Source organism: Lissotriton helveticus, chromosome 5_1, assembly GCF_964261635.1.
Source record: "Lissotriton helveticus chromosome 5_1, aLisHel1.1, whole genome shotgun sequence".
Taxonomy (NCBI): Eukaryota; Metazoa; Chordata; class Amphibia; order Caudata; family Salamandridae; genus Lissotriton; species Lissotriton helveticus.
The window spans coordinates 363,369,397-363,383,462 of record NC_136065.1 but is presented as its reverse complement, the minus strand read 5'-3'; positions in this window follow the sequence as shown (position 1 = coordinate 363,383,462).

Below are 14,066 nucleotides of genomic sequence, written 5' to 3'. Positions count from 1 at the left end.
CGAAAGAAGATATCGCACTTCTGGGGCTGGTGCTCACAAAGTTTTATTCAGTGACCAGCAACAGACGCGTTTCGGCGGAAGTGCCTTTTTCGATGTCAATGGAAAACAAGAAAAGGACTAGCGCTAACGAACTAACGTGGGCACCATTTTGTAACAGGTTGATCCCTCTATGTGAATACATAAAACAATTCGCTAGTGAATTATTTCACTGTGCCATACTGGTATCTGTAAAAGAAGGTTTGCAATCATGTTTGCGCATTATTTCATAAGCGTCAAAATACATTTCATTATGCTCACCCCTTCTTTTAGCACGTAAATACAATTGCTAATGATTGCTTTCGCTCATATATCGATTGTACAGTATACCTTTTATGGTACATTAGATTTCATTAAGCCGTGGATCGGCTGATGTCCATTCCTTGAAGACATTAAAAACAATTCAAAGCTTTTATATTATTTTTTTTGTCATCATTCATCTTGCATCGTGAGATATTAACCTATTTCATAATTCTTATCAATATTTAAAAAACATTTTAACTTCTCTTAAATCCACTATTTTCAGTTACTAATTGAAACTGCTCTAGCAATTGGGCTCGCAACTTTCCCTATCCCCTGACCAATACCACCAGTTCAGAATCTGACGTCACAGAGAATGAGTCCAGTGATGAAGAAGTGGGAAGATCAGTGGAAGGGAGGAGTACTCTAACCCCTTTTCACGACGAATTCCGAATCATTCGCCAATCCTGGCTACGGGGAGCCAAGAACAAGCCACCGGAAGGAGGTGTAGAAAAACACGAAGAGCCGGTGGCAGCAGGAAGAGGAAAAAGCAAGGCACAAGGATGGGTGAATCACAAGAAAACTACGAAAAGGCAGTAGAAACGTCAAAACTTACGGTGGTCAACCTGACTGATAAATCACTCACAGATCTTGAAGAGAAAGTACTCAGTCTAGGACTAACATTCTGTCCCAGCAACCATTTGGAGTACACGCAAAACAAAATTGACTTATTCAGTTTTGTGCGGAAATTAAAACTTCATAAATATTTTAAAATCAGATCAAACATGAGAGGTTCTAGAGGGATAACATCAAGGTTGACAGCCACTGAAGCACTAACAGGAAAAGACTTACCTGCATTAGAACTTTTGGAAAATCTTAGATTGGAAATTGGAGAAACACCGACATCAAATGGAGATATGGCAGAAAGAGCTACAAACATGGGCATTGAGCAAAAACGAGAGGAGAGTCCTTTAAAGCCTAAATCGTTATTCAATTCTCAAGTGCCATTGGATGCCATAGACGTTTTTTCTGAAGCCATGATAAATGATCTTTTAAAATTCAGATTTAAGAACAAAAAGAAAATGTCTCCCAGAAATTTGTCAATTATGGAATAACAGGCATTACAGGATTTAATACAGGATCAATCCATCATTATAAAGCCCTCAGACTAAGGGGGGAATGTGGTATTACAAACTAGGGATCAGTATTGCAAAGAGGCACTACGTCAATTAACAGATACAAACTGCTACTAAAAGACAATGGGTAATGTGTATCAAAGTAGCATCAAAGCTTATGATGACCTAATCAGTAAATGGTACAACAAGAAGATGTTGGGACCGGAAGAACATTTGTTTCTGCGCAGTTCAAATCCCTTAATCCCTACCTTCTACACATTCCAAAATTGCATAAGGACAATCTACATCCCCCTGGTAGACCCATTGTTTTGTCTCTAAATGGACTGGCTGAACATATATCTATGTTTATTGATCACTATTTATTTCCATTTGTGGCACAGTTAGATTCGTATGTCAAGGATACGAAAGATTTTCTGAATAGAATCATGCATGTGGAATGGGATCCCACGTACCAATTAATGGTCTTAGACATCACCAGTCTTTATACCTGCATAAGCCGTGAGGATGGGGTGGAAGCAGCAAAGTTCTATCTAGAAAAACGTCAACTGCGGTACTCAGAGCACAACAAAATGTTAATAGAATTTATGGACTTCTGTTTGAGAAACAACATTTTTCTGTTTGAAGAACATCATTACAAACAGTTGTCTGGCACGGCGATGGGCACCTGCTTTGCCCCCAGCTAAGCGAACTTGTTCGTTGGCTGGTGGGAGAAGCAGGTGCCCAGAACCTACCAAGGCGAAACCGCAAGTGGCCGGGTAATAGAGTGGTATCGATATATTGATGACCTGTTTATTGTGTGACAGGGAACAGCAGATTCGGCTCTTGTATATATCGATTTCCTTAACTACAACAAAGTAAATTTGAGATTTTCAGGCATAGTAAGTCCGGTGGCAGTGGACTACCTGGACCTGAGAATATATGTGGAAGAAGGGAAAATTCAGACAGCTCTGTACCACAAATCCAACGCGGGTAATTCGATACTATTTGCCACTAGCAGTCACCCCCCTAAACTTGTTCAAAGTATACCTTATGGCGAACTACTTAGGCTGAAGAGAAACAGCACTGAGGAAGGAGATTTCCAAGCGGCTGCTCACTGGTTCACTGAGAGGGGATACAATCCCACAGCACTCAATGCCACATTACAGAGAGTGAGAGGCATCCCGAGAAACCAATGTAAATGTAAATGTAAATGTCATGGTACTTATAGAGCGCACTGTCACCAGACGGTCACCTTGCGGTGTCGCCTATGCGGTTTCCTGGCGCTGATACTCATACCGCTGTGGAACCCCTCCTGCCTTTCCCTGTGAAGTGTCCACTCCTGGGCACCCCCAGGGTGAAGCCAGGCATCCTTAGCGCTGTTGGGGCCGGTGTGGAGGCTAAGCAAGCTATTGCCCAGAGTTGCAGCGTGGGGCCCGTGATTAGAATAGGCACCGAGGCGAGAATGAACAGGTCTGAGGAAATTGAGCCCGAGACACCGCCGAGGCGGGAATCGAACCCTGGTCCCTGGCCAGAACTCTGCATCAGGGTCTGCCGCTCTAACCATTGAGCCACACTCCTCCACACAATTGCTAATCAGTAAAGAGAAATCTGCAGTAGAGAAGGGTAAATTCCGGATGGTAACCCCCTACTCTGCGGAAGCCAATCATCTGAAAAACATGCTAAAAAAGAATTGGCATATTCTAAAAACAGATAGCACCATATCTGATGATATTCCTCCTTTCCCGTTAGTGAGTTTTAAGAAAGCTAGGTCACTTCGTGATATACTAGTAAGAAGTCCCTTAGAGAAAATACCACAAAGAGTGAGCACTCTAAAACAAATGATGGGCTTCTATCCTTGCAGTAAATGCAAAGCGTTTACCAACAGTAGGAGAGTCCTATCATACACAATTCCAGACATAGAGAAAACAAAGAAAATCACCAAATTTATCACATGCAGTACGCCCTATGCAGTTTACTGCCTGGTATGCCCCTGTGGGCCACGTTATATAGGCAGTATGGTCCACCAACTAAGAATCAGAATATTGAAACACTTGAGGGCCATTGATAAAATTGACCAAGCTTATCCTGTGGCACGGCACTTTGCAGAGAAACATCAAAGTGATCGTAATCAGCTACAGTTTCACTAAATTTCACTAAATTTCCACGTAGTTTAATTAGTGGAGAGGAATTATCTGTGCACATAGGCTGAGGAACTAGATCTGAACTGGTGGTATTGGTCAGGGGATAGGGAAAGTTGCGAGCCCAATTGCTAGAACAGGTTCAAATAGTAACTGAAAATAGTGGATTTAAGAGAAGTTAAAATGCTTTTTGAATATTGATAAGAATTATGAAATAGGTTAATATCTCACGATGCAAGATGAATGATGACAAAAAAATATAATATAAAAGCTTTGAATTGTTTTTAATGTCTTCAGGGATCCACGGCTTAATGAAATCTAATGTACCATAAAAGGTATACTGTACAATCGATATACAAGCGAAAGCACTCTTTAGCAATTGTATTTACGTGCTAAAAGAAGGGGTGATCATGATGAAATGTATTTTGACTCTTATGAAATAATGCGCAAACATGATTGCAAACCTTCTTATACAGAGACCAGTATGGCACAGTGAAATAATTCACTAGCGAATTGTTTTATGCATTCACAAAGAGGGATCATCCTGTTACAAAATGGTGCCCACGTTAGTTTGTTAGCGCTAGTCCTTTTCTTGTTTTGATGTAAGTAGCAATGTTGAAAAACGTAGCGTTTACGATGTGCCATTGACATCGAAAAAAGCACTTCTGCAGCTGCAGGGTCAGAAAAGGTGAATAGGAATAAACAAACTTCTTTTCTCCTGCACTGCATAGAAAAAGAAATATCCACACAGCAGAAAGGTAGGCAAAGATGACCGTTGTCCTTGAAAGGATTTGTCTCCTTTTGCCATGTGGAGATGAAGGGGTGAAAAAATAAACAAAGCCTCGTTACCATATCAATGGTCTTTGAAAGAACTGTGAAGTACTCGGGTACGGCTGCTATAATCTCCAAAAGTGTTTGTGTGTGTGTGTGCGACACACACACACACACACACACGTAACGGATTTAATTGAGTAAACACCACCCACCTCGAAAAAGGCACGAACAGTATAAAGATCTTAAAGAGCCCCACAGCAGACAGTTACCAGCCTGATGACTTCTGGGAGTGGTAGTCCCCCACATCGGACTACGGAAAAGAGACTATAGGTTCTCAATTGGGGCCAGTTGTACTCCAATGATATAGGAGGAGTCAAGTAGGTTTAAGTAAAGGTGTTAATCATTCCGACATTGAAAGGCATCTGATGAAGATGGAATGTCGAAATGCATTATGCTGCATTGTCCATCAATAAAACGATCTTCCTGTTGAATCCCGCTGTGTCATTTTGGTTTCTCGAACAGGAGTTGCCGTTTTGTGTATCTTTAGCACGTAAGCCAGTAACGTGCGAAAAGACCCGCTCTGAAGGGTCCGAGGGATTTCTGTCAAAATTGTGTTTTTCCCAATGGAGTTGGTGTGAACCTCGGACTGCCTCACGAACCATCCCAGCAAGTGATTTTTGCCCGGAAGCAACCCGGATCTGACGGGGGAACAAGGACACTGAGCTGCTGTTCCGTGACCCTGCTGGGGGCAGCATTGAAGGCAGAGCGTTTGGGGACCCAAGGAGGACCGATCTACCATCGTAACGGATTTAATTGAGTAAACAATACCCATCTCAAAAAAGGCATGAACAGTATAAAGATGTTAAAGAGCCCCACAGAAGACAGTTACCAACCTGATGACTTCTGGGAGTGGGAGTCCCCCACATCGGACTACGGAAAAGAGACTATAAGTTCTCAATTGGGGCCAGTTGTACTTCAATGATATGGGAGGAGTCAAGTAGGTTTAAGTAAAGGTGTTACCTCATTCCAAAATTGAAAGGCATCTGATGAAGACGGAATGTCGAAATGCATTATGCCGCATTATCCATCAATAAACCGATCTTCCTGTTGAATCCCCGCTGTGTCCTTTTGGTTTCTCGAACAGGAGTTGCCATTTTGTATGTACGTATATATGTATATATATATATCCAAACATCACAGTTGGATTGAGCCATATGGACACCAAATATCAGCAACAATTTCTTTATTGGCAGCTTGCTGGCAAACCATCATTCAGGTAGGTAAAACAAAATGCAGCCATCATTCCAGCCAAACGCGTTTCAAGAGTTGTATCCCTTCATCAGTGGCTTTTGTGAAGGGCTGACGGGAAGCGTTCTTACGGCACTTGGATTAAAACATACTCCAGCCCCAAAAGGCGTGGCCCAACTGGCATTGTGGGAGCTGGAGTCAGCGCCGCTCCAACCACAGTGGGTGCTTTCACCGGAGCCCAAATGTCATAACTCTGCGGCAGCCCTCCTGTAGAAGTCTTTGCCTTGCTTTGTTGCCACCAAATCAGCTGTGAGCCGGCACCATCCTGCAAAGGTGTCGGTTCAGGTCCGTTCCGCGATCCGCAGCGCTCTGTGGCACCGCCACGGAACCGCTCTTGCAAGCGACAGGCTCGTTCCACGACCCGGGAAGGCCGTACCAAATCCAAACATCGCAGGCCCACAGTTGGAATGAGCCATACGGACACCAAATATCAGCAACAATTTCTTTATTGGCAGCTTGCTGGCAAACCATCAATCAGGTAGGTAAAACAAAATGCAGCCATCATTCCAGCCAAACGCTTTTCAGGAGTTGTATCCCTTCATCAGTGGCTTTTGTGAAGGGCTGACGGGAAGCGTTCCTACGGCACTTGGATTAAAACATACTCCGGCCCCAATAGGCGTGGCCCAACTGGCATTGTGGGAGCTGTAGTCCGCGCCGCTCAAACCACAGTGGGTGCTTTCACCGGAGCCCAAATGTCATAACTCTGAGGCAACCCTCCTGTAGAAGTCTTTGCCTTGCTTTGTTGCCACCAAATCAGCTGTGAGCCGGCACCATCCTGCAAAGGTGTCGGTTCAGGTCCGTTCCGCGATCTGCAGCGCTCTGTGGCACCGCCACGGAACCGCTCTTGCAAGCGACAGGCTCGTTCCACGACCCGGGAAGGCCGTACCAAATCCAAACATCGCAGACCCACAGTTGGATTGAGCCATACGGACACCAAATATCAGCAACAATTTCTTTATTGGCAGCTTGCTGGCAAACCATCAATCAGGTAGGTAAAACAAAATGCAGCCATCATTCCAGCCAATATATATATATACACACATATTTGCCGGTTACAAAATAGCCGGCGTGGAAAGACATCATGATCTTGGCCCTCCGAGTCTGTTCTTGCAGGCTTTTGCCCCTTCAGGTGTTGTACCTGAAAGCACAGCTTTAGTAACCATTGCCTTTCTATGCAGTCATATTCCAACTCGTGTTGGCAGGCCATTACTGTGGGCTGCAGCCGCTTGGCCGCTTCCAAAAACTTAGGAGAAACCCCCTTATGTCCCACTGCTGCCGCCAAACTTCTTAAGAAAGGGTGCTCTCTGCACTAATGGCTGCACGTAAATATACCAATCCATGATCATTCCCTGCAGGAAAATTCCTCAGCACACACGGGCTCGTGGAGCTTCAAATTTTAATCAGACCGCAATTACATGTTTCGGCTTAACTGCCTTTTTCAAATGCCCATGACACAGGTGTTGCAAATGTCAAAGTTTTTTAATTAAAAATTCCTTTCTGGTATTGCCGGATACAAAATAGCCGGTGTGGAAAGACATCATGATCTTGGCACTGAGAGTCTGTTATATATACATAGCGCCTGCAAGAACAGACTCTGCTTTGCGGTCATAAATTCCCATTCCACCATTGCCATTCCTAATTTTCAAGTTTATTCACATCATCATCTCTTATTTCCACAATCTCTCCTTCAATGTCATCACACTCCGTCTCATCATAATCTGACATGTACCCCATGCTGCTTACTCCTGCTCTTCACACATCTCAAACCACCAATATTGGGCACCTCTGTGTTTTCAACTTCATCCAAATGAAGTGCACTACGCTTCTGCCACACCTTCGTCATTGGAATGGCCGCTCTAGACCTACTTTGACTGGTGCCTGATGTGCCATCTTCAGAATAACCATACTGAACCATACCAAGGTTGCCAAGCCACACTGGACTCTCCTGGGTGCACCAGTCCTCCACCTCCATGTTACTGATTGCAATTACTCCTGCCACACCAGAGGACCCAGTCCCAGCTACTTAATTCCCAACCCTACCACACCAACTTACCAGGCCCTGTATACCCACTACCAAACCCTATTCAGCAGGGAAATGTATGCCCCTCCTTCTGTCCTTATCGCCTTCACTGGGAACACAATCTTGCTTAGTGCCCTCCCGTCTCACACTCAAATCACACCTGGACCCTTTGGCTAAGCTCTGTACCCTATCTTCCTCCAGGCATGTACTACCACTGCTCCAACCTGGTCACCCCTTCCTTGCCCTCAGGTTGTGCCTGACCTCTGATACAAAGTCAACACCTGCTGGCCACCGTGCACAGGTGCAGCTCATGGACGGGCTTTCACTGCTGCTCCCGAATGCTCCCGGTTTGCCACAGGCACCAGCAGCTCACAAGTTGGGGGTACACACTGGTATACGGCGTCCACCCACTATTTTCACAGGGTGGACGCTGTCCACCCTGCAAGAAGTGGGCCTCACTGAAATATGCTGAACCTGACCTGGTGTAATTTTTAGGCGCCAGGACATTCATCAGCATACCGGCATCTTGCCGGCTTTGTTACAGAGCAGCAACGTGCAGGCGGTGAGGGTGTTATCATATTTCAGACTCCAGCTGGGCCCATAAGAAAGGCCAAATTCAAGCAGCCATCAGGCCTCCTTTTGGTCCACTATCCTAGTTGAGAGCAATCTGAGTGTCACACCTAGATACAAGGGAGGGGAAACAACTGCACACAATTTGTTACCTCTTCACAAATATTTAAGAGAGACATGCTTTTCACTTTGTTTAATCCCTGTATATAAGAGCTATGCATGCATTGTAAGAATGTCAAATGTGCTGGTCTGTCCCAGTATTTACACAGATAGCATCTTAAATACCATTATTTTATTTTTTATAGGCACTAATCATCCCATTGCAGGGTGTCAGAGCGCTTTATATCACACATGCACATTCTACATTGACAATAAATCGTCTACATTTGTAAATCAATGCACATGATGTGTTATATAAGACAGTGAGGCTTACAAGGCGTAGGAGTCACATGTCCTTCATAGTTCACTGTGCTATATTAGAAGGATTCAAATGTATGAACTGCAAGGAACACAAGTATCTCTATGTTAAAAACAGTAATCCATTTACCTAGCTACATAAAATAAAAATATGTCATCTGCATGTTAGATGATGTGCTTTGCAGGAGACACATTTACCCTCTGCGCTACTTTGATTCAAAACTGGGACTAGAGAAAACCCAGCTCTCTCAAGCAGATGCATTAGCATCCAGAGTTATCTTACCATTATTATTGTTCCTTGGGATTTACTGGACACACAAAGATCTCTTCAGCAGGTGCCTTAACCCCATATGGCATTTAAAAATGCAGACTTTGCAACAAATTAAACAGAATATATTTACTGCCACATTACTTCTTGTTGTCAATTTCTTTGTGGCAGAGTTTTTACAAAAAAAAATGTGTAAATCGAGGCCCATATCACTTTTTTGACACAACCCTGACGCAAACTTGATAAATCTTGTAATGCACTCAAATGTACTAATGATAGACCTGCAAAACATATTTGTGAGGTGTTAAGACCTGATGTCACTCCTTGTGGTGTCACTTCCTGTGAGGTCCTGGGTTGTATGATGCCACTTCCTGTGATGCAGCGTTGTGATGTCGCGCTGTGAGGTCATGCGCTGTGATGTCAATTGCATACTGCCTGGCTTGGTTAATCCCTGAACTTCTTGTTTTTTAGGACTTGTGCCATAGGTACAAGCATTATGTCATCCCGACTGCCCTGATACCTGACCCTGTCCTACTAATAGGAAGCACAGACTCAGCTGCCGCATGATATGGCCTTTCCGCACACCTCGGGCGCTGCTGCGCTAATTACTTGCCCAGGTGTCCCTTATCCGCATCTTTTAGAGACTTTTTAATGCACTTAGATATTTTCTGTGGCAGACACCATGCTAGAACCACTACAACTACCTCGGCTGCTAATCGTTTTTGGGCTATCAGTTGCTTAGGTACCCAGGCCTGCTCCAACACCCCATGGTGCTATCAGGTCTTTCTTCCCAGCCGCCTTCAACGAAAAACAAACCTAGTTAATATGCACCCTCACATTTCTTACCAATTCACCAATGTAGAGTGCCACACGGCCGCTACTAAACATTGCTGCAGTTCACACGCCGAGGACCGGGCATGGCTCGAGGTTATAAATAGAAGAGCGAGCAGGGACATTTTACGGATTTGAGGGGCTTCTGCATTCTGTTCCGAACAGCTTCGAATTTAGAATCCAATTTCAGCTCTTTTTACCCTCTTTGGCCAGGGCACTGACAGTGCACATGCGTACTCGCGCAAATTCTAAATGTGTTTACATCTAATATTCTGGGATAGTGACAATATTGTAACACAGCAGCAGCTCGCTACTATTAATGCAAATAATCTCTGTGACACCCTTCTATTTCTCAATTGAGAGGTAATGTTTTTATGGATGTAGCATAACACATAAACACAACATTTCTCTGCAAAATGTCTGTAATAGACTCTAACACATCAGCCACATTAAAAACAAGCATTTGCAATGCAATAGGTCTCGCATTTGCGAGTGTTAGAGCTATTGTCGTAAATGACAATGTCTTTTTCCCATTTGTTTTGGTTTGGAGTGTAGTGGATGTTGGTGGAACGGTGTGAAATTATGTGGGTTGTATTGGAATTATTAGTTGTGGTAAGATGTGTAAATTTGTGGTGTGTTTTGGAGGTATGTGGTGTGTTGTAAAATTGTGTTGTGTATTTGAATTATGAGGTTTTGTGTGGAATTATGTGGTGTGTTTTGTGAATGTGTGGAGTTGAATTGAATGGCATGGAGTGAAATTATGCTTATTGAAAAAATTATTTTCAAACACGTATCTCTACCAAAGGGATCTGGCAGACAAGAATTATTCTAAACACACATAGGGTCCCAAAGGCAATACCTTTTGGCTATGCTTACGAACGAAGCACAAACACACATTGTTCAACATTTAACACAATTTATGTGTGTGTAGCGGGAGTCTGATTCATACGTCTGTACTACTTCTACATGTCACGCTTATCATACGACTCAGTTCTCATTAATTGTTATCCTGGGACCGTTGGGGTATTGGGGGGGCAGCTGGGACAATGAGAGGTTCAAACAGAAAGGGGAAAGTGACAGGTTCAGGCAGAAAAGTGACAGTGTGAGATTTGGGCAGATCGGGAGCAATGAGAAGTTCAGGCAGAAATGGGACAGTGAGAGGTACGGGCAGAACGAAGACACAGTGGGGTCAAGGGGCGCAACCACTGGTGCAAGCAGGGGGAGCAGAGGGCAATGACAAACAGAGGGACACAGACAGTGAGGGGCAATGGGCACGTGGGCATTCCATAGTTTGTGCACAGTGAGGGGTACAAACCGTGAGAACAGTGGGCATGCAGCCGTGGGAGCTGGGAGAGGGCACACACACAGCAGCATAGCCAGAGAGCGGATGCTATAGGCAGTGTGAACATAAGAGGCAAAGGCGACCATTATAAGCACCTGGAGGAGCAGGGAAAGGCACAGGCGGGCATGGGAGAGGGGCAAAGAGAGGATTCCAAACACTAGGAGGCGAGGCAATGCGAGTTAACTGGCGCACAAATGAGGCAGGCAGAATTGTATGTAACAGGACAGTAACAGGTTAGGGCAGAGCAGAGACAGGAAGAAGTTCAGGCCGGAAGTGGGGAGTGCCAGGTTCAGGCAGACAAGGGTCAGTGATAGGTTCGGGCAGAACGGGGGCAATCAGAGGTTTGGGCAGAAATAGGACAGTGACAGGTTAGGGGACAGTGGGGACAATGAGAGGTTCAAACAGAAAGGGGAAAGTGACGAGTTCAGGCAGAAAGAGGACAGTGTGAGATTCGAGCAGAACTGGGGCAATGAGAAGTTCGAGCAGAAATAGGACAGTGAGAGATTCGGGCAGAGCGGGGACAGTGAAAGGTTCAAGCAGAAAGGGGAAGGGACAGGTTCAGGCAGAAAAGTGGCAGTGTGAGATTTGGGCAGAGCAGGGGGCAATGAGAGGTTGAGGCAGAAATGGGACAGCGAGAGGCACGGGCAGAACGGAGACTGTGAGAGGAACAGGCAGAAAGGGAACAGTGAGAGGTTCGGGCAGAGCGTTGGCATTGGGAGGTTCAGTCAGAAACGGACTGTGGTATGGGTAGAGCTGCACACAGAGAGGTCATGGGGCGCAACCACTGGTGCAAGCAGGGGGAGCAGAGGGAAATGACAAACAAAGGGACACAGATGTTAGGGGCAATGGGCACGTGGGCATTCCAGAGCTTGTGCACACTGAGGGGTGCAAGCAGTGAGAACAGTGGGCATGCGGCTGTGGGAGCTGGGAGAGGGCACACACATGGTGGCATAGCCAGAGAGCGGATGCTATAGGCAGTGTCAACATAAGAGGCAAAGGCGACCATTATAAGCATGTGTGGGGCAGGGAGAGGCACAGGTGGGCATGAGGCAAGGCAATGCGAGTAGCATGTTATCGAGCTTAAGATAAATACAGAAAAAAAGTCAAACATAATGCTTATTTCAATAATTAAATGAAATAACATTTTAAACATACACACACTCTATATTATCACTAGAAAACAAAGCTTTGTTCAAATGCTTCGGGAAGCATATGTGTGCTTAGAAACCTATTTGTTTTTTTTTCTAAAGCGCACACTCTCCCCGAAGCGTTTTAAACATGGTTTATTTTCTTTTAATAATACAATTTGTGTGCAGGTTTTGAATGCATTTTGCTTAACTTTTATGTATTTATTTAAAGCACAGTAAAAAAATTGTATTTGCAATGCATTTAAAACTCTGGTTACAGGCAATGCCTCGCTGGGTAACAAACAACATACCAAAACGGAGCTCAAAGCGGAGCAGGTAAAAGAAATGACAAATTCTTCTTCAGGACAATAAAAGTGTGTTTGTAGCCAATTTAAAAATAAAATAAACAAACTCTGGTTACAGACAATGCCTCGCCGGGGAACAAACAACATACTGCAACGGAGCTTGAAGCGGAGAAAACTGGGAGACAAGCGCCGGTCACATGCCGCATCCGGCACACAAAAAAACTAGAAGTGTTTTGAATGTATTTGCCGTAGACTGCTGGTGCGGTGAAGGAGTGACTGAAATTTAGGTATATTGGTAAAGAATAAAGATACTACAGTGTTTTTTTTGTAATTTTTTTTAGGCGAGTAGTGGGAAGCAACACTTGGGAAGGAAGCAGTACAGGGTGTGTCTGATCACTTTCGCGGCCGCTTTGATGTTCTCAATGGCCGCGCGGCTCAATGAGAACATCAAAGCGGCCTCGAAAGTGATCACGCAGGCTGACAAATGGTGCGCGCGCCCTGCGCACATGCACTGTACCTGATCCGCCTGCAGCCTTTGGGCGCACTTTCAGAACCCTAGGTGTCACTACCCATCAGCACTTTCAGAAGCCCCATACTAAATATCTCGCAGAGCATTGCTTACGCGTTAGCTAGGCGAGACCTAAAAATAAGGAAAACGGTATCTAAAACACTCAGTTTAAGAATTATTCAAGGCCATCAGCGAGAAACTCTGTAGAACAGGATTGGCTCTATCAGGGGTCCCCTGAAATGCTGGGCCCTCGGCCAGAGCCCATTTTGCTCATGCCATAAAACGTCTGTGTGAGCGAGTGGTCGCCATTGCTAAATACTACATACTCTGCTTGTGTCTATTATTCACTCACAGCGCGTGCTGACCTGTGTCCATCAGGCTGTGGACATGACACTGGCGATGAGACTGGTGGCTATTCACCACGTGCTATGAGCCCGACTGCCCAATGATTGCCCGCAGCTGCACTGATGGTGCACGCTGGAGCATGTGTGCCCTGGCAGAGGACGAGGAAGATAGCCGTGGCACTCCCTGGTAGTCAGCTGATACCCGGCAACTTGACAGTGAGAGGCCTCTCCACCCTATTCCCCGATCTGGCAGCTGCCTACACCTCTTGGCAGAGACTGCATTCTAGGTCCTTGAGCCCTGCTGGCGAGCAAGATGCCTCAGAATGCCATGGGTGGCAGGTCACAGGGCCACCTAGCTACCGCTTCATTACCGCATGCTCTGTCAGCAGAGGGCAGAAGAGAACAGCCCACTGCAACGCCATGTGAGGAGAGAAGGTAAATGCATTCATGGAGGCCCATGGGGAGACCTCCCACATCTTGGAGAACCTGGTAAAATAAAGCAATGCAATGAATTTGAGTGGTGAAAAGTGAAGAAGGACCTCAGACACATTTGAATCAAAGAAACCGGTTTTAAGTTTAATGCCGATTCAAAGTCATGCAGTAAATTTCTCAGGATGAAGGAATGTCTGCCACCCTGACGTGGAAATGCATGCGGTGATACTCTCAGCCGTGGAGCCCAGCAGTAACTGTCTAAGGGGCTGATTTAGAAGCGAACAGACAGAA